Raw genomic sequence first — 27,108 nt, forward strand, 5'->3', positions numbered from 1 at the left:
TGTTCTCTCTCTTTCTCTCTCTCAAATAAATAAACAAATAAATCTTAAAGAAAAAAGAGTCTGGTTCCTTTTGTTGGAGAAGGGTATTAGAAGGCAATATCTGCATACCAGTGTACTTATTGCTCTGGGATGTTGTTGCTTCTAGACTTCCTTAGATGCAGAAGCAAGGAATTATATGTGTATATACTGATGCACGTGTAGATACACATCTATAAACGTTTCTATGTGTATCAATCTATATCGATGTTGAGTTACTCATGAGTTCCTACTGATGTCCAACTCCAGTCAGTTGCCACGAGGATTATTCTAACCTCTTCCTCTTCCTCAGCTGCAACCTCCCCCATCAATAGTGAGAAACCTGGTTTCTAACGCCTGTCATCCATTCACTGAGTTTCTCAAAACAACAGGTCCTTGGAAGGTCCTTATTTATTTATTTTTAAATATTTGTTTGTTTGCTTATTTATTTATTTATTTATTTGTTCATTTTTAAAGACTTTGTTTTTAAGTAATCTCTACACCCAATGTGGGGCTCGAACTTATAACCCCAAGATCAAGACTGTACCATCTGAGTCAGTTAGGTGCCCCCTAGGGTGGTTTTACAATTGTTCATCTGAACCTTCACGGGAAGTAACTTTATCAAGTAGAGTACAGTGTTTACGTACACGTCCTTCTGCCTTTCGTCTTGAACAGTTCATTAATTTTCTACGTTATCTGGGTTGGCACTTTTCCCTCACACTCTTTGTCGGGAGGCTATTTTGTGCGGGTTATATATTTAGATTCTTCTGCCACACTGTGCATTCTAACCTGGCATTCTCTGTCCTTCTAAATGATTTCCACAAATTTGCAGATATTAAGCTTCTTTGGGTGGTAAAGTTCTATGGGTTTTGACAAACACATTTTGTCATTTGCCTACCATTACCATATCATACAAAATAGCTTATTGTCCTAAAATCATCGGCACTTCACATATTCAATCCTTGACTCCAAGCTTTTGACAGCAACTGACCTGCTTGCTATCTTTATTTGTTTGCATTTCCAGAACGTCATTAGTACATAGATAGTATTTCAGACTGGTTTCTTTCATTTAGCAATATGCACTTAAGGTAGAGCCATGTTTTTTACATGGCTTGATAGCCCATATGCATTTATTCGTGGAGAGTATTTTATTGTATAATTACTTCATTGTTTGTTTATTCATTTATCTGTTAAAGGGTCTTGATCGCTTCCAGTTTTTGGTGATTATAACACTTGCTGTTAGCATTCATGCACAGACTTTGTGTGTACATATAAGTTTTCAATTTAAACCAATGGCTGGGCTGTATGGTAAGACTCTGTTTAACTTTGTCAGAAACAACTAAAGTCTCCCCAAATGGCAATATCTTTTTGCTTTACCACAAGGTACATCAATGTTAGCAATATTCATTGTCATTTGTTTTGGATTTTAGCCACTCTAATAAGTGTGCAATAGCACCTTATTATTTTAATTTTCATTTTACTGTTGAGAAATGATACTGAGCATATTTTCATGTGCTTACTTGCCATCTGTATATCTTCATTGTTGAGATGTATGTTCAGATCTTTTGCTCATTTTTAAATTGGGTTGTTTGTTTTCTTATTTTTGAGTCTTAAGTGTTCTTGGTATATTTTGTATATTGATCATTATCAGAATATGTGTTTTGCAAATCTTTTATCTCAGTCTTGGGCTTGTCTTTTCATTTTCTTATCAGTGTCTTTGCAGGTAGAAGTTTTTAATTTTAATGAAGTCTGGCTTACTATTCTGTTGTTGTTATTGTTTCATTAATTTTGCTTTGGCCTTCTACTTAAGAATTGCTCAAGTAATCCAGCATCATGGAGTTTTTTCTCCTACGTTTCCTTCTAGAAGTTGTGTTTTACATTTGGATCTATGTTCATTTTGAGTTAATTTCTGTGAAAGTTATCTTCGTCAAGATCTTTGTCAAGATGATTCTTCTTCTTCTTCTTGGCATATGAACATCCAGTTTTCCCTGTACCATTTGTGAAAAGACTATTTTTTTTTTCTCAATTGATTTGTTTATGCATCTTCTCAAAAACCAGTTGACTGTATGCGTGTGGGTCTATGTCTTGTCTCTACTGCACTCCACTGACATGTCTTGTATATCTTATACAATGCCCTGTCTTAACTACTCTAGCTTTAGAATAAATTTTGCATGTGACTCTTGCAACATTGTACTTGTAATAATGTTTTGAAATAGAAAGTTTTGTGCAAGTTTATTTTAAATTAGGGGGAAGTAAAACAAAACAAAACAAAACAAAACACACCTATGAAATTCTTCAAGTCCTTAATTTATAGTTGTTCCCCACAGTGATAGGAAATCAAGCAATCACTTTTATAGAAATCAAATTAATGTTGTTTGTTTTCTGTGTGTCTGCGTGTAAGTCTGAAGTATAAATATGTCCAACAAAATTTAAACTAATTTGTAGAATGTATGTGGATTTATTCGTACTTACTGAGGAAAGCAGCAGTGTTTGGTCTCAAAGTGAGCACAAAGTGACTGAGAAGATCAACACAAACATTTCCACAAAAAGTAATGGAAAATGTAACAGAAACTCAGATACTATTTGCATTAATATTAATCTATAACCTACCTAGATTAATTAGGGATAGAACTATTTATGTATAAATGATAAAAGTCAATTAAATTACACAAAAGACTGAATAAAGGGAGAAACATAACATTTTAAATATATCCATAGCCCCCAAATTAACAAAAACTTTAACATAATCAATTAATAGCGGGTGATATTAGGGAGATACTGGACAACATCTTTCAAAAATATATGTGAAAATAAAGAAATAAGACTCATCCAAGCTTATAGAAAGGACTATTCTGTAGTTATATCAATGGGGTCAGAGTGATAGTTTTAAGGCAGTAGTTCTGAACTAGAGGTGATTTTGTCCTTCAGGGAACATTTGGGAATTTGAGGACATTTTTGGTGTCACACCTGGGGAGGGGGGTGAGCTACTGGCATATAGAGTGTAGAGACTAGGCATGTTGCTATATACTCTACAACATACAGTGCAGTCCCCACAACAAAGAACTACCCAGCCCAGAAATGTCAGTCGTACTGAGCTTGAGAGATCCTGCCATAAAGGAATAGAAAAATGGACCATATCACAAACACATAATGGAAGATCTGTCTCACCTTATACAGGAAATAAAATTATATCACTACTCAGATTAAGTTTAAAAATGTCTCCAGATGGATTAAAGTTGTGAACACAAATGGCAGAAATATGACACCATTGTAGAAAAACACAGAGAATATTCTTTTGAAATTCTTCCTAATATGAAATCAGAACAAGCCTCGTAGGAATATTTGATAATAAAATTTTCAATATTTATGTGGTTGCTTCTTGGCTAAAACCCATCTGAGGTATCTCAGTTTCTACCAGATAAAGTTTAAAATTTCTGGTCATTTCTCACTGATGAAATATAGTCATGTTTTCAAAATACTTCCATTTTCTCTGCCTCTCTTGGCCCTGGGGATGGAGTCAGCTGCTCTGTTCCTTGTGTATTTTACACACACTGAGCCATCACTGCACTTACAACGCCCAATTAACTTTCTTTTGAAGTCCTTTGCTACTAGAGGAAGAACTCAGAGTGAAGACTCTGTCTTGAGGTAAGCATTTCCCCCCCAGCACTGAGCCAGGAGCCTACCACAGAGCAGCCAGACTCGTGATTGATTGAATGCATCGATCAGTCTCTACTATTGGCATATAATCATTATTCCTCAATCACAAGGCTGCCTAGGATGAACAACAATCAGTTACATAACCACAGACTCAGACATATTAAGCAAAAGCTCATTTCTGTTTCTGAATTTTCAGAGACTATTAAGAGCCTCACCCTAAAACGACAAGTGAAACATCTTGACATAAATGCAATTTAATAATGTAGAGAAAGCAGTACCTCTAAAATCAAACAGACCACATAGTGTATTAGTGTCATTAAAAATCTTACAAAAGAGCTAAACTGGTGACACATCCTCGCAGAAAACATTTTAATTTTTGTTCTCCTGAAGATCGATCGATCACATTGCTTTATTTATCTCAAATGCTGTACCTCAATCCCACACTCATTATTTTAATCAGAGATGATTTTTCAGTCTGACGTACCTTTGAAACAAAGGTGTGCAAAGTAGCTATTCCTGGTCCTTTTTATACTTTAGATAAAACTCATAGCAAAATCCGAATGTATATGGAGTACAAAATGAGAGGGAGGAGTTAGTTGCCTTTTAGAATCTCCCATCAGTTCTTACAAACACAAACTTGATTTCCAGCTCAGGGAGGCTGAACTAGCTTTACCGTAGCCACAGGGTCAGGCTCCTGTGATGGTCTTGAGACATTTACTGTGGCTCTAAGATGGAGTGATTGGTTTTACCAGGTCATGAGAAAAGCCCAAAAGTTTAGGAGTTATCCTAAACTTGTGTTTTCAGAGCATTGGTTTTCTTCCAGCAGTGGCTCATTCAGAGGATCTGGGAGTTAAAAGTCCACTGGCTCAGGGGGTTTCAGAACACGTTTATTCCAACCTTGCAAGATCTACTAATGTTTGTGCAAAAGCAAAGTGACACATCACATAAGTCAGTTTTAGTGGGGATGAGATGAAAAACATAATTAAGCTTCTAATTCCCTTTTCATGCCAGTTTCCTAAGAAGTTTTCCTTTCTTTCTGAGATATCCAAGAAGTTAATCTTGAGGATTGCTTCAGTGTTTTCCCAAGCTTGTCCCCAACCCTTTCATGGGGATGGACTGCAGAGCTGGGCTCATGGGATGGAAGATCATTTTAGCCTATAGTGAGAAGATCATTTCTCAGTCTATAGTGACCAGTAATCCAGCTGGACCCCATAGGGGAGCTTGTGGAAACCTCCAGCAAATGGGGCAGAATACAGTAAGGGGACCCAGTGAGGCAAGAGACTCATGGAGCTCATGCAGAATTTCCTCAGAAGGAACACCCTGGAGTACTATTGCAAAACTGAAATTATTGCCAATTCCACCAGTGAGTGGGATTAAAAGTAATACAAATGATGCACTACTAAATATCAAAGGTCAAACTGTGTGTTGTGCTTTTTGTCAGAACTCTAGCATCAGGCTCCCTGCTCAGTGGGAAGCCTGCTTCTCCCTCTCTCTCTGCCTGCAGCTCCCCCTGCTTGTGCACGTGTTGTCTTTCTCAAATAAATAAATAAAATCTTAAAAAAACCCGATATTTAATTTTCCATTGTTCATAGTCCTCGATGGGAATGGTGGTCTCCTCTCAGGCCTGTAGACAGGCCTCACTCCTGGCACTGAACAGCACCTATGCCGTCTGGGAGTTCAGGCTGACTGTGCGGGCGGACATGGAAGTGCCTGGTAGAGGCGGGATGTGTACTGGCTCTGATGCTGGATGTGGTGCCTCTCCTTCATGGCTGGGAAAGGTCCAGACATCACTGGTAACCACACAAGTGGTCACCCTCAAGTGGTAATCTCTCTCGTTCTGTCTCCCCATCTCCCACAAGTCACCCTCTCCTCATGCTCTCAGATTTAAAAAAAAAAAAAAAAAATTAATTTTCTGTACCTGAATTGCCTTCTGGTTTGCCCAGCAGTCTCACATTAGAATGACTTCATTAGCTGAAAATTTCCCTCAAAATTCCAACTCATATTCATTCAATAATCAAATAATTCTTAGTGTGCGGCCTGTAGGCTTGTCTCCACCTCTGTAGGGGCTCTCTCCTGAGACTGTTAAGATTTTTAGTTCTTTTAAAATCTCAGGAGTAATTTGTTTTCAGAAATTCTATTGACATTATTTTTGTTACAGTGGAAAGTGAAGCTGTGGTTAAAAAGTAAATCATAAAAAAAGTAAATCATAGTTAATAAAAACTTGAGAACTAATATCCAGAATAATTCACTAATGGGTGGGGTGAGGTTGATCCCATTTAGTATCTCAGAGCGACACCACTGATCCAGGGAACACGTGGTGAGCACCATGGGACTGTACCCCTTGTGTCTGAAAGGTCCTTCCCTTTTCCTGGCCTGTGCTAGAACCCACAGTGGGAGGCTTCCTGAGGCAGCTCATCCTGGGCAACTCTGACAGAGAAAATTCTTCCTCATGTTGGATTCAAGGATGTCCAATTACTGACTTTGCAGCTTTGCCAATACATCTGCTTCAGAGAAATGACAAGTTGTCCCCTGGGCTGGGAGAAGGCAAGGAGCTGGAGGACCCATATTGTGCCTAAACTTGTTAACCTAGGCAGCTAACATGGCAGGCAGTGGAAATCCTACCCTTAAAGTCAAGGAAGCCCAAGGGTTGTGTTCTCTGTTGTCAGATGGCTTGGGTACTCTCCCTAGGAATGTGGCCTCCCCATTGAATCAAGTTTCCTTAGCCTGCTGAAGAATCCATAAGATTGTGTCCATAAATTACAGACAGTCTACCCTCTTATCATCAATCTCCAGGACTTGTGAGCTGGTATAAATCCTGAGGATCCTCCATTCCAAATATGGGGAAATGGAGGCCTCCAGGCCTCCAGACTAAGGGACTTTTTCCTGATTCACAAGTTGCGTTCAGGATCACAATGCTTGGGGTGGGGCTTCTGGTCCACTGACTTAGTCCCCCATCACACACAGTCTTGGGCATCAAACATGGTGCTTTTCTTTGAATTTGGAAACATGTCTGAGAAAACTTGAAATATTTTATCATCAGAGAAAACTTGAAAATAATATCAGTTCTATAAATTACAGTGCAAGGGTAAACTTTATGCTTGCAAAGCAGTAAGTATTGTGTAAATAGGCTTAGGAATTTAAAAACAAACAGATGCACCAAGAAATGAAATAATTTGTCCATAGTCTGACTATAATAAAATGATTGTGATTGAAAAGCTGTAGGGGTGGAAACTTTCTCCTTTCCTCTTCTAGGTTCTTTGGTTGGTCTCCTAGTCAAACTGACATAAGACAGATTAACAGGAAGAAAACAAATTTCATATGTTTGGAATCCCCATTCAAATATGAGACCTCCCAGCCCTCAGATAATTAAAGTTTACATTCCATCCTGAGTTAGGGACAAGGGGTCTCAAAGTGGAGGAAGAGAATTCACGGGAGGCTTGGAAGAGCAGACACTTGGTAACAAATGTTTCCATGCTGTGCAGGTAAGTGTTTTGGGTATAGAGAGTTATTTCTGGTTCCATACAAATTTTTGGATTATTTGCTCCAGCTCTTTGAAAAATACTGGTGAAATTTTGATTGGAATGGCATTAAAAGTATAGATTGCTCTAGGCAGTATAGACATTTTAACAATGTTTATTCTTCCAATCCAAGAGCATGGAATGGTCTTCCATCTTTTTGTGTCCTTTTCAGTTTCTTTCATGAGCATTATTTCTGGTAATAGCTCTCTTCCTGGCACAGGCCCCTTACCTAAATTCTTTTAGGCAGTTAAAAGGAAGGTGAAATCCTCTATCTGAGTCTGCTGAACCCTGATTGTCTTCAGCTTGAAATAATCCACATGCCAAAGTGGCACATTCTGAGGTAGCATATCCTGTTCCCCCTCAAAGCCAAGCATCGCAGTGGCCAAATCCCTTTTCTACATTGTGTTGTAAGGGCAGAGACAATCCACACCTCTCTGCCATCACACTTCACACTACCTGAAGCAAACCTAACCACCTGGTCACTTCCAGATGCAGGAGCTCTGAAGAGACCTAATCTTCTCTTTGTGAAACTCACCCCACCCAAAGTGGGCTTTACGATAATGAGGTGCCCATTCTACCCCCGCATGACTCACCTGAATACATAAGCAGCATAGTTTACTGAAGGGAAAATCCACAGGAAATGTTCAAGACCTGACCCCCATCTCAGAAAGAATGAGCTGTAGCCGCCATGAAACTCTGAGACTAGAAACATCATTTCTACACCACACTAGCTAGTTCATTTATTCCCTGAACCATATGCTCACTTCTTAGCTGAAATATCCTGTGAGTGGTTGTCAAGAACTAAGATTTGCTAAATTTGTATATTTTTGCTTTTCTCTTAACTCAAATTAGAAACATATGTTCACTACCTCCGCCTACAAATAGTTCAGCATGAACTATTTTCCTCATTTTATTCAAAGCAGATCAAATAGTTATCACTTCAAAGTCGATCTGCAAAAAAATGCGACACACACAGCTTACTTTATTAATTGTGTTTCTTTGCAAACTAGCAAATGAACTCAATTAACTGAAATATGGCCCTGCGTCTTAGTGCCTTAATTAGCGCTGCCTTCAGGTAGGAGATGCTAATGGCGTCATTAAGCTGCGGAAGCCACATGAAGAGACTTCGAGACCCAGAGTTCATGTTTGAAGTAGGGACTGATAATGGGATCTGGGACTTTTCATCTCTAGAGCTCTGTCTTTAATGGGGCCATGGCTGCAGCCGAGAATAATTGCCATCTGAAGACAGCTCCCCGCGTGGTTCCAGGAGGGCTGGAGGTGCTGACGCAAAAATCACTCCTGGGTCAGCCCACCTGTACCCCATCGGTGTTTTCCTGGGATGGTGGTCTATCAGGAACAGGGAATATTATTAGAAAGCTCAGACATCATTTAGGGCCACTTAGGAAGGCAAATGGTCACATCCTGGCCCAAAAATGATGCTGGAGGTTGACAGGGGTCTATAAGGAAAGCTGGGATCAGATGACAAAACAGGTAAGCAGCAGGTACCCCTGCACTGTAATCCAGGAGCTATCATGATCCAAGTTCATGTTCTCTCTCCCTGGATAGGTATGGATATATACATATATCTGCATATACACACACTCACAGATTTTATATATAGAATATACAAATATATGTTTGTGTATATCCACAGACACGTGTGTGTGTATAAGTTTATATACATGTGATTACGAGATGAGCATTTAAGTAACAACTTTACAAAAAAACCAAGGCTTAGATTGTTATTTTAGTTTGTGCAAGATTCCACAGACATTAAGTAAGTGCACAATGAGAATTAACTCTATCAACTATCTACCTATCAACTATTTCCTATCTATCTAGTCTATAAACTATCTATCTATCTATCTATCTATCAACTATCTATCTATCAACTATCTACCTATCTATCTAATCTATCTATCATCTATCTATCAGTCTACATATCCTTCTTTCTTATTCAGTTGTCATCATCTGCCTTGTTTCCACAATCTAGAGTAGTGCCTGCTCAGGTTAGGCTCTCAATACGTTGTGCGGACCAAACTGCCCTCTGACCACCCAGGGCCTGTGTTCTTCTACCACATCCCCACACCTCACCAGAAGAGTTGGCTCCCATCATTTCTGCCCCAGGTTTCTCATCCTAATTTCAGCATTTCCATCTAAGGATAGGAGGTGATGGAACTGCTATGCTCCTGCCCTGGAAAAGGCAGGAATCCATGTAAATAAATTCTTGCTTCTGACCCTTGCTGATCCGGACCTTGAAGGGGCAGGACTAGCAAGAAGATGGATGGCAGAAAAAAAGTGTGAGGGAGAAGGAAATGCTGTCTGGGCTACTCAATAGACACGATCCACTGAAGAACATACACTATAAAAAAGTCAAGGATGGCTGTTAATCAATTACTTTGCAATCAGAATTTTCCTTGACCTTGGAGAGGCAGGGACTCATTAGGAAGATGGAATACCGAAGAAATGATTAATAATAGTGCCTGCTGGGGTGCCTGGGTGGCTCAGTGGGTTAAGCCTCTGCCTTCAGCTCAGGTCATGATCTCAGGGTCCTGGGATTGAGCCCCACATCGGGCTCCCTGTTCAACGGGGACCCTGCTTCCCCCTCTCTCTCTGCCTGCCTCTCTGCCTACTTGTGATCTCTCTCTGTCAAATAAATAAATAAAATTTAAAAAAAAAGAATCATCACAAAGATGAAAAGTTAACTAGCACACACTGTGGGAAGGGGTGGGAGCCAGATTAAGTAACAAAGCAGGAAACCTAATCCTTTACATCAGGAATCAGGGAACTTTTTCTATATAGAGTAAGAGTAAATATTATCAGTTTTGTGGACCACATAGATCTCTGTTGCATGTGTATATGTATTTTGACAACTCTTTAAAATGTAAATATCATCCTAAAAAAGGTAAATATCATCCTTAGCACTAACTGCAAAATGACAGACCCTATCATAGTACTTTTTCTAGTAGCAATAGTCATCATTATCTGATGCTATCATTCAATGTCTATGTCACTATCAATGGTTAATATTTAGATGTGGAAGCTTTAATGAGGAAAAAAATGCTTGCTTTTTTCATTGTCTTGATACATATAGAAACAGAGTAAAAATATTCATAAATTCATACGAGGCTCCTATCTGAATACAAATAAAAATAATATGGATTTTAAGTAGGATACGGTAATCTCATCTAGGGATAGATTTTTATCTTTTCCAACTCGTTTGAAAATACTGCCCATAAAAATTCCTTCACAAAGGTCAGAGGTAGGGCAAGTCTTGGTTCCCAGAACAAGTTGGGGGCTAAGAATCAGGAGGAGCCATAGTTTCTCCGTTCCCTTGAGTTTGATTAAGTTTGTGCCTGATGTGAGAATATCTCTGCTAGAATGAACACGTTGGTGTTACTCTATGAGTGAAACCTACAGTGCAGAGTCTGGTCTGTGCCTGCTGATGGGTGTAACACAAAAGCTATCTTGAAAATACAATCAATTCTCATGCCAACATCCTTCAGTTCACTTGGCAGTTAGGAACCCAAAGAATGCATGTGGATCTGTGACACCATAATGGATTGGATTCTGAGTCTGTATGATTATTGAATGGATCCCTAGCAGATGTGTCTGCTGAACTAAGATGTGTGTATGTTACTTTTCTCCTTTAATCCATGCATCATGTGTCAGGGTTTTTCAGCTCTGGCTCTGATACAGAATTGCTACAACTTCACCTAAGGAGCTCATCTCCCTGTAGATACACTTCCATTAAACTGAATCCAAATTTTCACTTGAATAAATACAATTGAATCGATCCACAGTGAAGAAAAACTATGAATATAGCAAAGAAACCCAGTATAATGAGATCAACAGCAGCTTGGCAACTTAACTGTTATTCAGGTTTTTAATGATAACAGAATAAATCCAGAATACACATTGCAAAACTCTGCGGGAATAAAGATCCATTTCTGGATTTGAACTTTTTATGTGTCTACTGAGTCCATGATGTTTACATCTTTTGCCTTGGAATTTTTCTTTTTCTGTAGCTGATTTTCATAGAACATAATTTTTATTGAATGCACAGTTGTGGGATAGAGATTTTTTTGTTCCTCTAGGGTCTCTGAGATTATTATCATATGTGGACATGAACTTCCTGTGTTCAGAAATAGACTTTGCAAAAATCCTGCCAATTTGCACCCAGAGAAATTCTCATAAAAAAAAATTTTTTTTTGTAGATATCTTGTTTACTAAGAGCTTCGATATCATGATGATAATCACAAATCTAACTAACATTAGTCATTAGGATGATTCTACAAATATAATTCCAAAAACATCTCAGAGATCACCTCTATTATGACATATATGCCAAAATGTCATATTTCAAATGTCAGTTGCATAGTTATTTTTATAGGATAAGTTATTTTTGGCAAATAGCTAATACTATCGCTAATATTTTCAGCCTCATTAGTTAAAACATAATTTAAATATATTCATTTTAATACGTGTGGGTGAAATAAGTCTACATAGGAGAAAAACATGCAAATACTTTCAACATGTAAAGCAGTTAAGTTCAAATAAGTAAATCTAAAATGTAGAAACTTCTTTCTTTTTTTTTTTTTTAATTTTAATTTATTTATTTGACAGACAGAAATCACAAGTGGGCAGAGAGGCAGGCAGAGAGAGAAGAAAGCAGGCCAAGCAGAAAGCCCAATGCGGGGCTCGATCCTAGGACCCTGGGGTCATGGCCTGAGCCAAAGGCAGAGGCTTTAACCCACTGAACCACCCAGGCACCCCTAGAAACCTCTTTCTTAAACCAGGTATCCTTTCTGACATTCTTTAGCATGTATATGACACATACTTTTCTCAGATGTCCAGATCTAGATTCCAACAACTGAGTCATCGTTCGGTCTCTCTCCAGCCAAATTAGGCAATTTTGGTAATTCTCTTTTTTCCTCCATTCTGTTGACACCACTCTTGTCAGTTAGATCATTATTCTCTCGCACATATGTTATTTCAAAAACCGTCTCAGCAATCTTTATTCTCCTGACTGATTCAACCTAAATCCACAGAGCACACTGCCGTAACTTCCTCCATGTTCCCTTTAGTCATTAGACATTTTTGGAACGTTGTCTGATTACAAAGCTCCATCCTTCTCAGGCAGAATAAGTGGGCCATGCAAAGTGCTTGCTACCTACATCTCCCCCTTCTATGAAAGCTGGGGGAGTGCACCTTATCCCTAAACTTTTAATTAAGAGACACATAGAGATCTGTGTGCTCACTGGTGGCCCAGCTCTCTTTTCAGACATGGATCAGTCAAGGTTTTTCTGTCTCAGAAAAAGGCTGACCATGTCAACCTGGGTGACATTGCCCCCAAGGAGATGAAAACAAGTGGGGAGCAAAAAACATTTTTTTCATGACTCCAGAGCCCCCTTTTCATTTTTATTTAAGTAAACAACTTTTTAAAAAAAGATTTTACCAGAACTAGGAGAATTTGCTTCTAATGATTTTTTTTTTTAACAGAACAAGGAGTCCTTTAATATGTGCAGTAAACACACATACATGATACAGTTCCTCCCCTAGAAAACCCTACATTCCAATGTGGTCGTATTATTAATAAGCAGTAACATGAATAAGTAATATCCTAATTTTATTTTTTATTGTTATTTTTAAGGCAAAAACATTTTTACATGTAAAGTTTCAAAATTAATGGAACAATCAGTGAATAAAGGAATAATTAACTGAGATTAATGATAGTTACTATTTGAATATCGATGATGGATCTGTTGTCAGGCTGAAATTCTTAATCTCATGTTTCCTTTTGAGCTACAAAATAACCATATAGGTATGTAGTATTATCATTATTCTACAGCTGAGGAAAGTAGCACATGGAAATCCCAAATGGTTTATCAGGGGTCAAAGAATTAATGTTTGAAAGTTAAGATGGTCTCTTTGATTTGAGACTTTTTAATCTTACCTGATAATGTCCCTGAAATATAACCTATTAAAACTACTAAAAATAGAGTCCAGCATCTTAACTATGTTAAGAGTAAATGCATCCATGTGCTCCAGGGAGAGGAAACTTCCCAGAGTGTGTCTTTCCCATAGGGCGCATTATGATGAATGTCAAAATCATGGTAAGAAACTTGGTCTGTCATTGAAATCTAATTCTGTGGGCAAACAGAAATTTGTTTTCAGGGACTGTGTATACAAACTATCAACTATTTATATCCATAATGCCAAACATTTATGTTGTGTCAACAATGCATAATTTAGCAGTTATGGGTTCACCAGTGCTGCCCGTTAGTCCCCGTTAGATCAGCAAACACTAAAAGGCAATCACACTTCTGTGCTAGCCGCACTCAGACTAGGCTCTGCTCAGGGTGAGTCATCCACACAAATGCATGCAGAGGTGGTCCAGGAGAGCTGCCAGGCTGCTGCTCAAGGAGGAGTCAGCATGTCACCAGAGCCTCCTTCCACTTGGCTCAGATGACACCATCACCAACTCTGTGCTGCACGGACTAGTGTCCTGGGCATTGCTGACCACTGAGCATGTGTGTCATGCCAGCATATTCTTAGGAAATATCTACACACAAGCAGGGACTGTGGTGAGGGCTTCTTTTCCTGAAGGCTCAGCAACTGGGATGAAAGACGTGGAGAAGTTTTTGAATTTCACAGAGCCTTCACCACTGAGACATCCTGATCAACGATTTTCTCTCTTCACTTTGACACTGAATTGAGTCATGGCCTATTCACAGGGTAGGTGCCTCAGAAAAACCTGCATTATACCTGCAAATCTCTACGTAAGGCTTAGAGGGTGCTTACATTATTTTTTTCTTCTTTGGAATCAATAGAGCACCATTTTTATTTCTCCCGATGGCTTAGGGACATTCGAAGCATCCTCAGGACTTTCCATCTAAGTACTAGTCTATGGCTCTGATTGAAAATCTTCTTACTTTAAGGAGTCAAAAAAAATGGCTCATTAAAAAATACACTTGCTGAAATCAACAAGTCAGGAAATGACAGATGCTGGCGAGGATGCGGAGAAAGGGGAACCCTCCTACACTGTTGGTGGGAATGCAAGCTGGTGCAGCCACTCTGGAAAACAGCATGGAGGTTCCTCAAAATGTTGAAAATAGAACTGCCCTATGACCCAGCAATTGCACTATTGGGTATTTACCCTAAAGATACAAATGTAGTGATCCAAAGGGGCACATGCACCCGAATGTTTATAGCAGCAATGTCCACAATAGCCAAACTATGGAAAGAACCTAGATGTCCATCAACAGATGAATGGATCAAGAAGATGTGGTATATATACACAATGGAATACTATGCAGCCATCAAAAGAAATGAAATCTTGCCATTTGCAACAACATGGATGGAACTAGAGCGTATCATGCTTAGCGAAATAAGTCAAGCAGAGAAAGACAACTATCATATGATCTCCCTGATATGACGAAGTGGTGATACAACATGGAGGCTTAAGTGGGTAGAAGAAGAATAAATGAAACAAGATGGGATTGGGAGGGAGACAAACCATAAGTGACTCTTAATCTCACAAAACAAACTGAGGGTTGCCGGGGGGAGGGGGTTTGGGAGAAGGGGGTGGGATTATGGACATTGGGGAGGTTATGTGATTTGGTGAGTGCCGTGAAGTGTGTAAACCTGGTGATTCACAGACCTGTACCCCTGGGGATAAAAATATATGTTTATAAAAAATAAAAAATTAAAAAAAAAATACACTTGCTGAAAGTCACATTTGGGGTTTCTCAGCAAAGCAAGAGGGAGGAAATTGATGTTCTCACATCATCATTTTTAACTCACACGTCACTCTCTTTGATTTTATTGTAATTTCAACTTTTCCCATCAACATGTAATATTTGATTAAGTGAATAAAGGAATTCATTGCATGTGAGTAAATGACTATATGTGAGTAAATGACTAGCTCTTTGGGGGCTTTGAGGTTATATGTTATCTACATTAAAATAAACTATGTCAGTTGCATAAAGTGGTAAAACAAAACTTCTGAGAAAATAAGCTTAGCATAGTCTTTTATTCTTGAGTCCATTTTCCTCTCTTTTCAGATTAGCTTGGGGTAAATTAATTAAGTCTGTATCCTGCTGGGCAAAGTCCTTTCCTGATTATTCTCTCTGCTCCCCTCTTTTCCTATTGTCACAGAAAGACCTCAGGACCGAAAATAGCTACTAATTATTTTCCACCGTTACCCCCACTGTTCAAAGCAGTGCAGGATGTTTTGACTGTGACATTACCACGGAGCTCATTAAAGCCACACAGAATGAATGAACTCACAAGAGCAAAGACTTTATTGAGTTAAAGATATAAATAGCATCAAGCGCAAACAAGAAAACAAATAATTACATGGAAAATGTTACCCACTCCATTTTAATTATGGAAGAGGAAAAAAACAATGCTGATGAGTGCCATGCAGAGCGTGACACCTGTTCCGGTGGTTACAGGCACACACATCCTTTGCTGCCTTTTTGTAGTCAGCACTGTTAGGAGTGAGTTAGACCATCAGGTAGTCAGGGGCCGGGGTCCCCCACAAGAAAATATGGAGTCAGGACAGCTAAGATCAAACAGCACTGATATCCTGTTTGCAGCTTAGACAGGACCAAACGGACATTCTGCTTTGCAGAATTTACAGAAATGATTTAAGCAAAATGTCTTAAAATAAGACAATGAACCACAAAGCATTTGTCAATATCACAGGCAAGGGGCAGTTTAGATGTAAGGCCCCAAATGTCAGTCACAAAAGACCATCAGACGTGGACATGAACCTAATAGTAGATAGATATGTGACCAAAGCCCTGATTGGCATGACTCAGCACACCCTGATTGCTTAAGAATGTTCTTCAGAAGAGCTCATAGAACCCCCTAAGCTTAGGAACTCCAGGAGCAACTCTCTCGGGCCCTGTTCCTCTCCAGGAATGTTAATAGTCTTGTTCAATAAACGCTGCTTTGCTGCCCACCACTGTCCATCTGGTCTACCTCTTCATCCTTCTAAGTGTTGAGACTAAGAATGCAGGCACTAAGGGGACACAAATTTCTGAAATAGTGCCACTAGCCATTGCTCCGCTCTTGGCTCCCATGCCCAGTCCCAAAGGAAACTAAAGTTAATAAAGAACTTGAGTAAAAAATAGGCTAGCTTCATCCGGCACCTGTGTTGGTGGAACGTTTTGAAGATTTGAGATTCCAGAACCATTTGCTATCCAAACTGTACCCAAGAACAGCCATCTGCCTCTACATTGAGAAGTTTACCCCCTGAGTGAAAAATTAGTTCCCAAGGAAATAGATACTCCTCATCTTGAAAAAGAAAGAGAGAAAATGAGAAAAAACAAACTAATCACCAACAACATGTAAAAATGGAAATCGGCTGAGTGGCTTGCAACAGGGACTCTTTTGTGGTGTGAAAATAGAACAAAACTATTTTTTCTGGGTGGTTTTAATGTGCAGACTGTGAATTCATTAGCGGATGTCCTGAATGATCAACCTATCATTATTTTTATAGTAGAATTTACAAAACAATTTTGGATTTACAACAGATGTCTATATAAATGAGATAAAAAAGACAAGTGTTTGGGGCACCTGGAGGGCTCATTTGGTGAAGTATCTGCCCATGACTCAGGTCATGATCTCAGGGTCCTGGATTGAGCTCCATGTCAGGCTCCCTGCTCTGGGGGGAATCTGTTTCTCCCTCTGCCTTTCTCCCTGGCTTATGCTCTCTGTTGCAAAGAAAGGAACAAAGAAAGAAAGGAAGGAAGAAAGACAGACAAATGTTTAGTCCTGTTACAGAAGAAGAAATCAAGGCACAGAAACTTCAGTTAATTACATAAAGTCACTGGCTGATAATACACACTTAGTCCTTAAACAACAAGGGGTTAGGTTTGCAACCCCCCAGCACAGCCAAAACTCTGTGTCTAATTTTTGACTTCCCCCAAACTTAATAGCCTACTGTTACCTGGAGCCTTAACGATAACAGAAATAGTTGATTAACATATTTGATATATGTGGTATATGCTGTATTCTTAGAATAAAATAAATAAGAAAGAAGAAAATGTTATTAAGAAAATTGTAAGGAAAAGGAAATACATTTATAGATCTCTACTGTATTTGTTGGAAAAAAAGAAGTTGCATATAAGTGAACCTGTGCTGTTAAACACCGTGTTGTTCCAAGGTTAACTGTGGTCAGTGTGATGTTTGACTTTATGTGTTAACTTGACTGTTAACTTTTTAACTTTATTGCAGGTTTTTCTGTGATAGTGTGTTTTGTATGAGATTAACATTTAAGTTGGTAGACTGAGTGAAGGGGTTTCTCTCTCTGTCTCTGTCTCTGTCGCTCTCCCCTGCCATGTAGGTATATATACATATATATGTTTCTTTTCTAGAGAACTTTAATACAGTTATTTTCTCTGAATTAGCAACATTTTTATTTATAATTAGCATTAAAATTACCTTGTTTGGGATTTTACAAGGCCAAACACTAGGGTGAACAAAGTTAAATGCACATATTTCTGGTTTTTAATGTACAGAGAAGAATTGTATATAACGTACTGTATGGTTTCTGTCATTTATAAAGAAAGAGAATAATCTCTGAGACCAGCGTTTTTCAATACTTTCATTTTCATTAGCTCTAAATGAATTTTGAAAAACAATTGTCCACTCAAAACACTAGCATATAAACATTTAACATTTGTTAAATACTTTTAAGTATTTGCCGAGAATATATATATTTATTTTATTATGTGTTGTGTATGGAGATTAAATCTATTTTCACCAAACTATTGGAAGTGCAAGTTTACATCATTCTTTAAAGGAAAATGCAAGTATCAGTTATACTGACAAGAAGTCTTTTTTGTGTTTGCTAAATCAGACTTACATCATTTCAGAAAATAACCTCAGTTCATGCTTTATTTCTAATAAACATGGTAATAATTACAAGATAGCTTTGTCACCTCTGAATTCTGTGAAGACAGATGATTCATAGATGATAGACAAATGATAGACAACAGATAGATAGATAGGAAGATAGTAGACACACAGAGGTTCGTGTGATTTTTTTTTTTTTGGCCGGGCCATATAAGGTTTGACACCCCAGTCTTTCTGAGAAGTTTACCTTCTTTGCTCTCCTGTGAAGTGCATCCTTAGTAGTGGAAATTCTAGGTGACATCTGAGATGGGTGCCCAGAGCTTTGCCCTCAAAGGAGGAAGAAGGGATGAGGGGGATGGCTGCCTTGCTCTGTAGGGTGGGGACAGCACAGGAATGAAAGGGGAGGGGAGAGAGAAGCAACAGCCGACCACATGGTACTCAGGCACAGCAGGTGCAGCACACAGCACATGGGGATCGAGGGACTAGAAACATAAAATGGTTTGTAATACCTCTGCCTGCCCAAGCCATTGCATCAATTGCGGAAGTATGGACACCTCACTGGGACAGCCGTTCTTCTGGACCAGTGTCAGCAAAGAGTGTGCTCCTGAAATCTGCAAGGTGCTCCACAAAATAAGGGTCACAGGGCCAAAACCAGCCACATATTACAAAAAAGCAATGTAAAAGCTCTATTGTGCAGAAAGTACAAAGAGAAGGGTTTTTATATACTGACGTTAAACCAAATGAGACTGCTGGAAAGAAAATTACAGGCTAGCTTCTTTCTGTACATAAATACAAAAATCTTAAAGGAAGTATTAGCAAACCAAGGTCAACAAGTTAAAAAGAAAAAGCATAAAGCCAATTTAAGTTTACAGCAGGAATTCAAGTTTGGCTTAATGATCAAAAAACGAAAAATATAATTAGTAATAAGAGATTAAAGGAAAAATATGAATATCTCACTAGATGAAGAATTAGCATCTTGTAAAATTCCATTTGTGTCATAATGAAAGCCTTTGCCAAGTGCGAGTAAAAACAAATGTGTCACAGAAGTTTATGTAACTCAGAAAATGTATAATCCTTATATAAACAGTATACAGGAAAAACAAGGACTGTTAACAAACTCCTGAGGTATTGTTATCATATTGATAGCAAGAATAAAAACAAAATAAAACAAACAAACAAAAAACTATGGGTCACTTCCATGTATAAATCCAGAAGCAGAAATTTTCAAATATTGGTAAATGGAATCTAGAAATGCAGATAAAATTAAACATTATGATTAGCTCAGACTTTTTCCAGGAATTGTAGAATGTTTTAACATTTAAAAGTTTAATGTTGGGTGCCTGGGTGGCTCAGTCAGTTGAGCATTTCCCTTTGGCTCAGGTCCTGATTCCAGAGTCCTAGAATCCAGTCCTGCATCTGGCTTCTGGACCAGTGGGGAGTCTGCTTCCACTTCTGACCCTCCCCCCTCTCATGCTTTCTCTCTCTCACCCTCTCTCTCTCACATAAATAAATAAAATCTTAGAATATTTTAAAAAGTTCATTTTCTCATATTAACTAATTAAATGAGTAAACTTAAAAGATCACCTGAGAATATGTAGAAATATAAGATTCAGCAACCATTCAAGATAGCTCAACTTTTGGGGGTGCCTGGGTTGCTCAGTTGGTTAAGTATCTGTTTTCAGCTCAGATCGTGATCTCAGGGTCCTGGGATCAAACCCCACATGGGGGAGGGGGTCCTGCTCAGCAAGTAGCCTACTTCTTCCTTTCCCTCTGCCTCTCCCACTGCTCATGCTCACTCTCTCTCTTTCAAATAAATAAATAATCTATTTTAAAAAGTACAAAAAAGGATTGCTCAACTTTTTAACAACTAGGAATATTAAAGAACTTCTTAAATTATAATTCTATGACCACCAAACATTAAAATAAATGGTATTCATAGCATTAAACCATCAAAGTGATTCTCATTAATTTTAAAATTGGAAACATCTCTATTCTTCAATAATGTGTCTGGAGTTCTTAACCTATACCATAAGATTAGAAAAAGAAAGAGATATAAGCTTGGTTAATTACAGAAAATATATTTGGCTAAACATAGAAAAATTTTAGAATATAAACAGACTATTAGGGTAAATAAGCATTTAAAGCCGTGAATTTTGGCTGTATGATTAATACAGAAAAGGAAATACCATTCCTAATCATCTGAAATTAGGAAATTGAAAATAATTTAACAAACGCACTCAGAATTATTACCAAATTCTTCAGAAGGAAGCAAAATATAAACATGTATAAGACCTTTATATATAAAAATTATAAAGTTTTGTAAAGTATTAGAAGTCTAGAATAAATTAATGGAAACATATACCATTTTCATGGATGAGAAGATTTAGTTAAAAGATGCTATAACTTTTAGTAAGGACATGTGGAAAAAAGAAAACTTATGTATTACTTGTGGAAGGATCAGTAGGTAAAAAGCAAATCTGGGAGTAATTTGGCCATCAATTCCCATTGCCATGCATGCTAAATATTAAACAAAAATTCAGTATCTAGAAATCCATCTTTGAGGTGGAGCGAGAAGAGAAAAAATAAAGCAAGTAAGACCCTTGTTGTCACTATTTTTGGTTGTTAAACACAGGCAAGTGAGGAATATTTTCTCTCCACTACCCTATGGTCATACCGTTTCAGACTATAGTTTTTTTGCATTTAAATTCCATTAGCCAGCATATAGTGTATCATTAGTTTCAGATGTAGTGTTCCATAATCCATCAGTTGCATAGAACACCCAGTGTTCATCCCATCACGTGCCCTCCTTAAACCCATCACCCCGTTACCCCATCGTCCCACCCATTTCCCCTCCAGCAACCCTCACTTTGTTTCCTAGAGTTAAGACTACCTCATGGTTTTTCTCCCTCTCTGACTTCCCATTCAGTATTCCCTTCATCCCCTACGATCCTCTGTGCTGTTTCTTACGTTCCACGCAGCAGTGAAACCACGCGATAACTCTCTTTCTCTGATGGACTTTTTTCACTCAGAATAATACGCTCTAGTTCCATCCGACAATTGCACTACTAGGTATTTACCCCAAAGATACAGAATATAAGTGGTTTTTAAAATGGAAAAGCCATTATACTTCACAGTGTTCAGAAAAATGTTCCCCTTTTTGGTAACTTCAAAGGAAAAAGCCCAAAATTATGAAACACACAAAGTTGCAACAATGGTAAATATGCTATTTTCCCCACTCACTTGCCCTTGAAGTGTTTTGAGAAGGTGCTTGAAGGTTGCACGCCACCTGCATCACAGACATAGTCCTTTTGGAATCGATTTTGTATCTTGTATTGCCATTGGAAAGCTGAGGAATATGAGATGGGCCACTCCCTGCCTTAATGAATGTACCTGTCATCAGTGAAAATATGTTTTCTGTGTTAAGATCTTGAGCCAAAAGCTCAATTTCTGAAACATTTCGTATACTATTTTGCTAGCTGAAAATAGAGCTTTTGTTTGTTCTCTGCGTTGTTACATCTCCTGTGCCAAAGACTTGATACCTGAGAAGCGTCACAAATCGGACGGTTCTTCTACGTTTATGAGTGACCCATTTCCCTGTGTATTACATGAATCCTATAAAAAGCATGCATTGCGAGGAAAACACAAAACAAAACCATACAAAACAAAACCGAACAAAAGCCCTGACTTTCTGAGAACATGTTAGTTTTCTTTCCTATAGCTGCTGAGGGATTCACTTCTCCTAGAAGCTCCTGAGAAGCAGAGACTCCTTCATAATTGCCTGTCTGAAGGATGGCAGGTCAAAGTGGTTTTCATCAGGCTCCACTGAGCATTGGCTGACGTTCACCTGTAGGTGTTTTCTGTCCCCTGGCCTTCTGAACCACATGCGTGAGCGGCCCCCCAGACAGCCTGTCATCAGAGGAAGACCCAGAGTGGGAATGGAGGCATGAGGAGTGCACACCTGAGATGAGTGGCTGTGAGCACAAGTTGAACGTGCATTTGCTTGAAACGGCCTGTTGAGCTTCTGGTTGAAGCCCATGGTGGGACAGGGGGCATCCTGTTCCCCTGTCTGGCCCGCATGCTTTCATCAGTGCAGTGACTCAGCGTGACTTTCCATGCAAGGTCATGACATCAAGGTCATGCAGAGAAGATGGCTGAAAAAATGATACTGCTAACCTAGCCTGGGGCGGTGAGTGATTATGCTTGGCTGGAGCTGTCCGTCTTAAATGACAACCAATTTTGATCCCCTTTCTTGATGGGAATTGAAAAGAATGCATAATTATGAACTGCACAATTATGAATTAGGTCATTTTCTGTGTTTGTGTGACACTTCCATTTAAAAAATTTAAAATAATTTAAGGTGTTTAAGAGAAAGAAAATACAAGCCACGAACAGGGGAAACATATTTGGAAATCACATGTCTGACAAAGGACTTCTGTCCAGAACGTGTACAGAACTCAGAAGGGTTAACAAGAAGAAATCAAGCAACCTAATTAGGCAGTGGGAGCAGCAAGCGAACAGATCGAGCTCCAAAGGAAGTCACATGGTTGACAAAACAAAGATACTCCACCTCCTTAGCCATGGGGAAATGCAGGTTAACCCCCCTCGGGATACCATGGCACAGCTGTCAGAAGGGCTAATCACAGGCAAACCAGCCTGGCCTATTCTTGCGGTTTAACTTCAAATCCAGGGCTCAGACTTTGGTCTTGGAAATAAAGACAGAGACTGTGACCCATTTGCAGTGCACTTACGTGACCTTTGGTCAAATCCCACCGTTGGGCAGAGCCAAATATGTGTGGGGATTATTTTATATGCCCGCAGACGGACCTCTGAGTTGTATTTTCGCATATGCTAAGGTCTGTTTTAAGAAAAACCCAGTGAAACTCATAATTTTATATGCCATAGGGATGTTATTGGTCGCACTGTTCACCCCACTTCTAAGGGAACAATCCTCATGGACCCAAGTAGCAAAATTGTCTGTGTGTGTCCCCGGAAGGGCTGGGTCAGCTGGAGGACGAGGAGGGAGCAAGTGGCGTGGAAGCAGCGGGCATCCCCATGAAGAACTGTGACACGCTGGGAGTCCGTGGCTCACGTCCAGAATCCACAACCTCTGTTGGGAGGACCCTCGTCCTGGGGGCTGGTATCGTCCTTTTAAGGAGCTGCTAAGTCGTTTGAACTTCATTCCTGTTCAAAGAGCTCTGAGACATGAAGCAGTGACGGGTTATCAGTTCTCTGTGTCTTCATGCTTTTCATTTCACTTCTGGAATTTCAGTAAAATAAAACCAAGACAAAATAAATAAAATAAAATAAAGTAAAATAAAAAGGCATTCCCTCTTCCCTCCTCCCACTGCTAACAGCACAGCACCTCCTGCCGGGTGAGCCACAGGGTGGAAACCAAGTAGAGGATGCATTTGGAAGGAGAGAGGCCCCCAGTCCCATCCAGAACACCCAGAACCGTCTAGGCAGGAGCTCTGTCTGTCTCCCTGTCTTGGTCTGTCTGTCCTCGTCTCTCAGTCTCCATTTCCTTCCCAGGCACACACATAAGCCCACATCCAACCGTACATGCTGTATATGAATATTTAAGAGCATACATGAAACAGAATAAAGGGCTAATTAGCTTCTTCTGTTGGTACAGATCCTAGAAAACATTTGGGGGTAACTAATGGCTTATTTGTGACAAAGGTTAGATACTGTTTAAAGGTAGCTCACGTTTTAAATAGAGGCGGTATAATTACCTTCTAAATCTTCCTGGAGAGCTGCGCCCTGCGTAATGAGGCCAGCAGAGAGACGAGGTAGCCCGTATCTTAGTAACTAAAACTCTGTCTTATCTGCATCTAATAACTTAAGATAATAAAGGCCAGGGAGTTAGTTTTGTGGGTTAATTAATGTTCCAGAGATGGAACTGTTTTTATTCTTCAGGAAAAGAGCATAAAGAAATGTCCTTAGCTAGTGAGAAACTCACTAAAAAGGTAGATTCTCAGATCTGATTGTCATCTTACACATAATAGACCTTCCTCTAAGGGATAAAGGACTTTTTGGTTTTACAGTGGAGAGCCAGGCAGGGGTTGAGTTTAGGTCAGTGAAACGGGAGGTAAGCAGGACCCAGGATGTCTATGTGTCTGTCTATCATCATCATCATCCATTATCTATCTGTCATCATCTTGTCTACCTATCTGTCCTAGCTACCTAATTCATCCATCCATTCATCCATTCAAGAGATTTAAAAGGTTTTGTGCTGAGTGGGGGATACATTGAAGAGGGTGAGGACAAGCCAAAGGTCCTGGTGGCAGGAGAGGGGAGTTCATGTTGTCCCATACATGCTGTCCCTTGTTAGCATCTCAGCCAGCCCTTCCTGGAGCAAAAAGAAGAATAATAGTCTGAGAGTTTCTCCTCCCTCAAACCTGATCTAGTTTGGGGTGCCCATACTGAAATCCTCCTAGCAATTCTGGTAATACTTGGGATCTCCATCCCCATAGACAACCCCAACACCCTCCCCCTATCCCATCGTCACACACACACACACACACACACACACACACACACGTAAGCTTGGGAGACTTTTCCAAGAGTAGGATGGAATTTTCATGTATATCCGAGAGCTCAGCAAATACAGTTTGTGGACATTTCTGACTGACTGAGGGACTGGTGAAGAATTCTAACAAATGTCCGTGGCAGGGCGCCCCGCCCTCACCTGCCATTCCCTGCACCACTGCCGTGGGCACCACGCAGTAGACCTGGGGGCAGCTCAAGTCCCCCCATGCCCTATGTCTGAATGAGGAGTGATAATGATCATTTCACCTCATGGTCTGGGGCTGCTTCTGCTCAGGAGGAGATAGAGGCCTTGACCTTGAGTGAGCTGTAGAACAATCTTTTCCGCAGACCTGAACGACACAGACGCATTGGTGACACCCACGTCACCACCCACCCAGCTGCTGGTTTGAAGCTGGAATGCGTCTGATTGCTTCCCCACAGCCTCCCGCACGGTCCTCTGGTGAGGCTTATACCAGCGCAAGCATGAAGAAGGGCATCTTCTCTTCGCGTGATCATTTCTAATGTGCGCTGTTCAGCTTCTGGAGGACGACAGGGGACAGGTCTGTGGTCCACTTTTGCAGAGGTGCCATCATCTTTGAAAACCTTGGAGCATTTGAATGCGCAGCCCAATTGTCTCCTCAGCTCTCCCTGTTAGGATAAATGTCTCTGTGGTAACTTCTCCAAAGCTTGCTTTTGTCCCCACCTGGGGCAAAGCATGGGAACATCTGAGTTCCTGAAGAAAGGAGAGTGTCTCGTAGTATTTTCTACAAGACGTACAGAAAGCAGAAGTAGCATTTATGTACACTGAGACACTGCTATGCTCTCATACGGAAAAATTTACCATCACAAAAGCCATTTATCTTTTAAAGTCAGCAGAGGGAAAGAGCCTGCCTAGATTTCATCTTGTTCTGTACCACAGAATGTATGTTTTGTTTAAAAAGGATAAGATATGTTTTTGATCAAAATTACAGTCATTTCTTTTTCTTCTGTATAATTTGTGGTAATTACTGGTGAATAAAATTCTTTTCTGAAACAAAGCATTGTGGGCTGTGGAACAGTTCAACTCTCAATGGTCAACTTTGAGGGAGCTTGGCGACTTTCACTTTTGGATGAAAGTTTAAAACCGAGTCTTTGCTCATTTCTTTCACTTCCTGTACCTTTCCAAAGAATGTGTGTGTGTGTGTGTGTGTGTGTGTGTGTGTGGTGTGATGTATATGAGTTACGTGTTTGTGTACTTTGTGGTGTGTGCATATGTGTGTATGTTTTTGTTTTTTGTGTATGTTTTTGTTTTTGTTTCATGGGTATGGTTATGTGTGTGGTATCTGTGTGTTTTAGGTACGTGTTGTATGTATATGTTGAGTGTGGGTGTATGTGTTTTATGTATGTGTGTGTGGCATGTGTGTATGTAGTGTGTATCTATGCTGTGTGTGTGTGGTACGTTTCTGGTGTGTGTTTGCAGTGTGTGTCTACAATAGCTTTCCATTTAGTAAAACAAACATTTTGTTGCTTCTTTCTCTTAGTACAGACATCACTAGCAAAGGCTTCTTAATCTTCAATATTCATTAAATATGTTCCCAACTATTTCCCCAACTCAGGTTCAAAGCCTGATCGCTACATTATTACCAAAGGATTTCTTGAAATAGCTGGGCTTACAGACCCCAGCCAGAGTGACGCTCACAAACGCAGCTTAGTGCCCTGGTGTCAGTCACGACTCACCCACCTCTGCGTAGCCCATGCAGAGCTGTGGAACTTGGCTCTTATTACCGGAACCTTCATGAAGTCTGCAGTCTGGGTAAATATGTATGGAAATGTGTCCTCTAAATAAAGACAATCTTGTTTAGCATATTTTGATTCTGCATCTGCTTAGTGAGGAATTATGCGAGTGGAAGAAGTTCGCTGTGTGGAATGGAAACTTGACCAATTCATAGAAACATTCAGAAGCGAGAACAAATTTTAAACTGTTGACTGCTCGCGTGTCCCTTGAAGCCAACGATCTGACCCTCTGTCACAGAGGGCTTCTACTTAGAGTTACTCAAACAGATACTGACCTTACATATTGTGACTGGGTGCGCTGGTTTTTGCAACGAGGGTATGGATTCTAGAACTCTCTCCTCCCTCCTCCCTCCGTCCCTCCCACCTTTGTTCTCCATCCTCTCTCCCCTCCCCCTCTCCCTGGCCCACCCCAATTCCTCACACACACATTCAATTTCTTTTCCCTTCAAGCACAGAAAGAAGTTTGCTGGGGCCAAGTGATATATAGCATCTTGTTGGAAAAATAAAGTGTATATAGACGATGACTAATGGCAGGGCAGGCACAGATGAGGCAGAAAAAAATGTTGGAGATAAAGAATTTAAAAAATTAGATCTATTTAATAAAAAAAAAAAAATCCTCCTTGCCATAGCTAAACAAATAGGAGTATCAAACAGTTACAAAAAGCAAAGCTCATTTGTTCTATCTATTGGCAACATAAAACATAGCCAGCGTCAGTGAGCACAATTTATCCCACTGAGGAGAGAGAGA

The sequence above is a fragment of the Mustela lutreola genome, chromosome 5 (genome assembly GCF_030435805.1).
Source record: "Mustela lutreola isolate mMusLut2 chromosome 5, mMusLut2.pri, whole genome shotgun sequence".
Classification (NCBI taxonomy): domain Eukaryota; kingdom Metazoa; phylum Chordata; class Mammalia; order Carnivora; family Mustelidae; genus Mustela; species Mustela lutreola.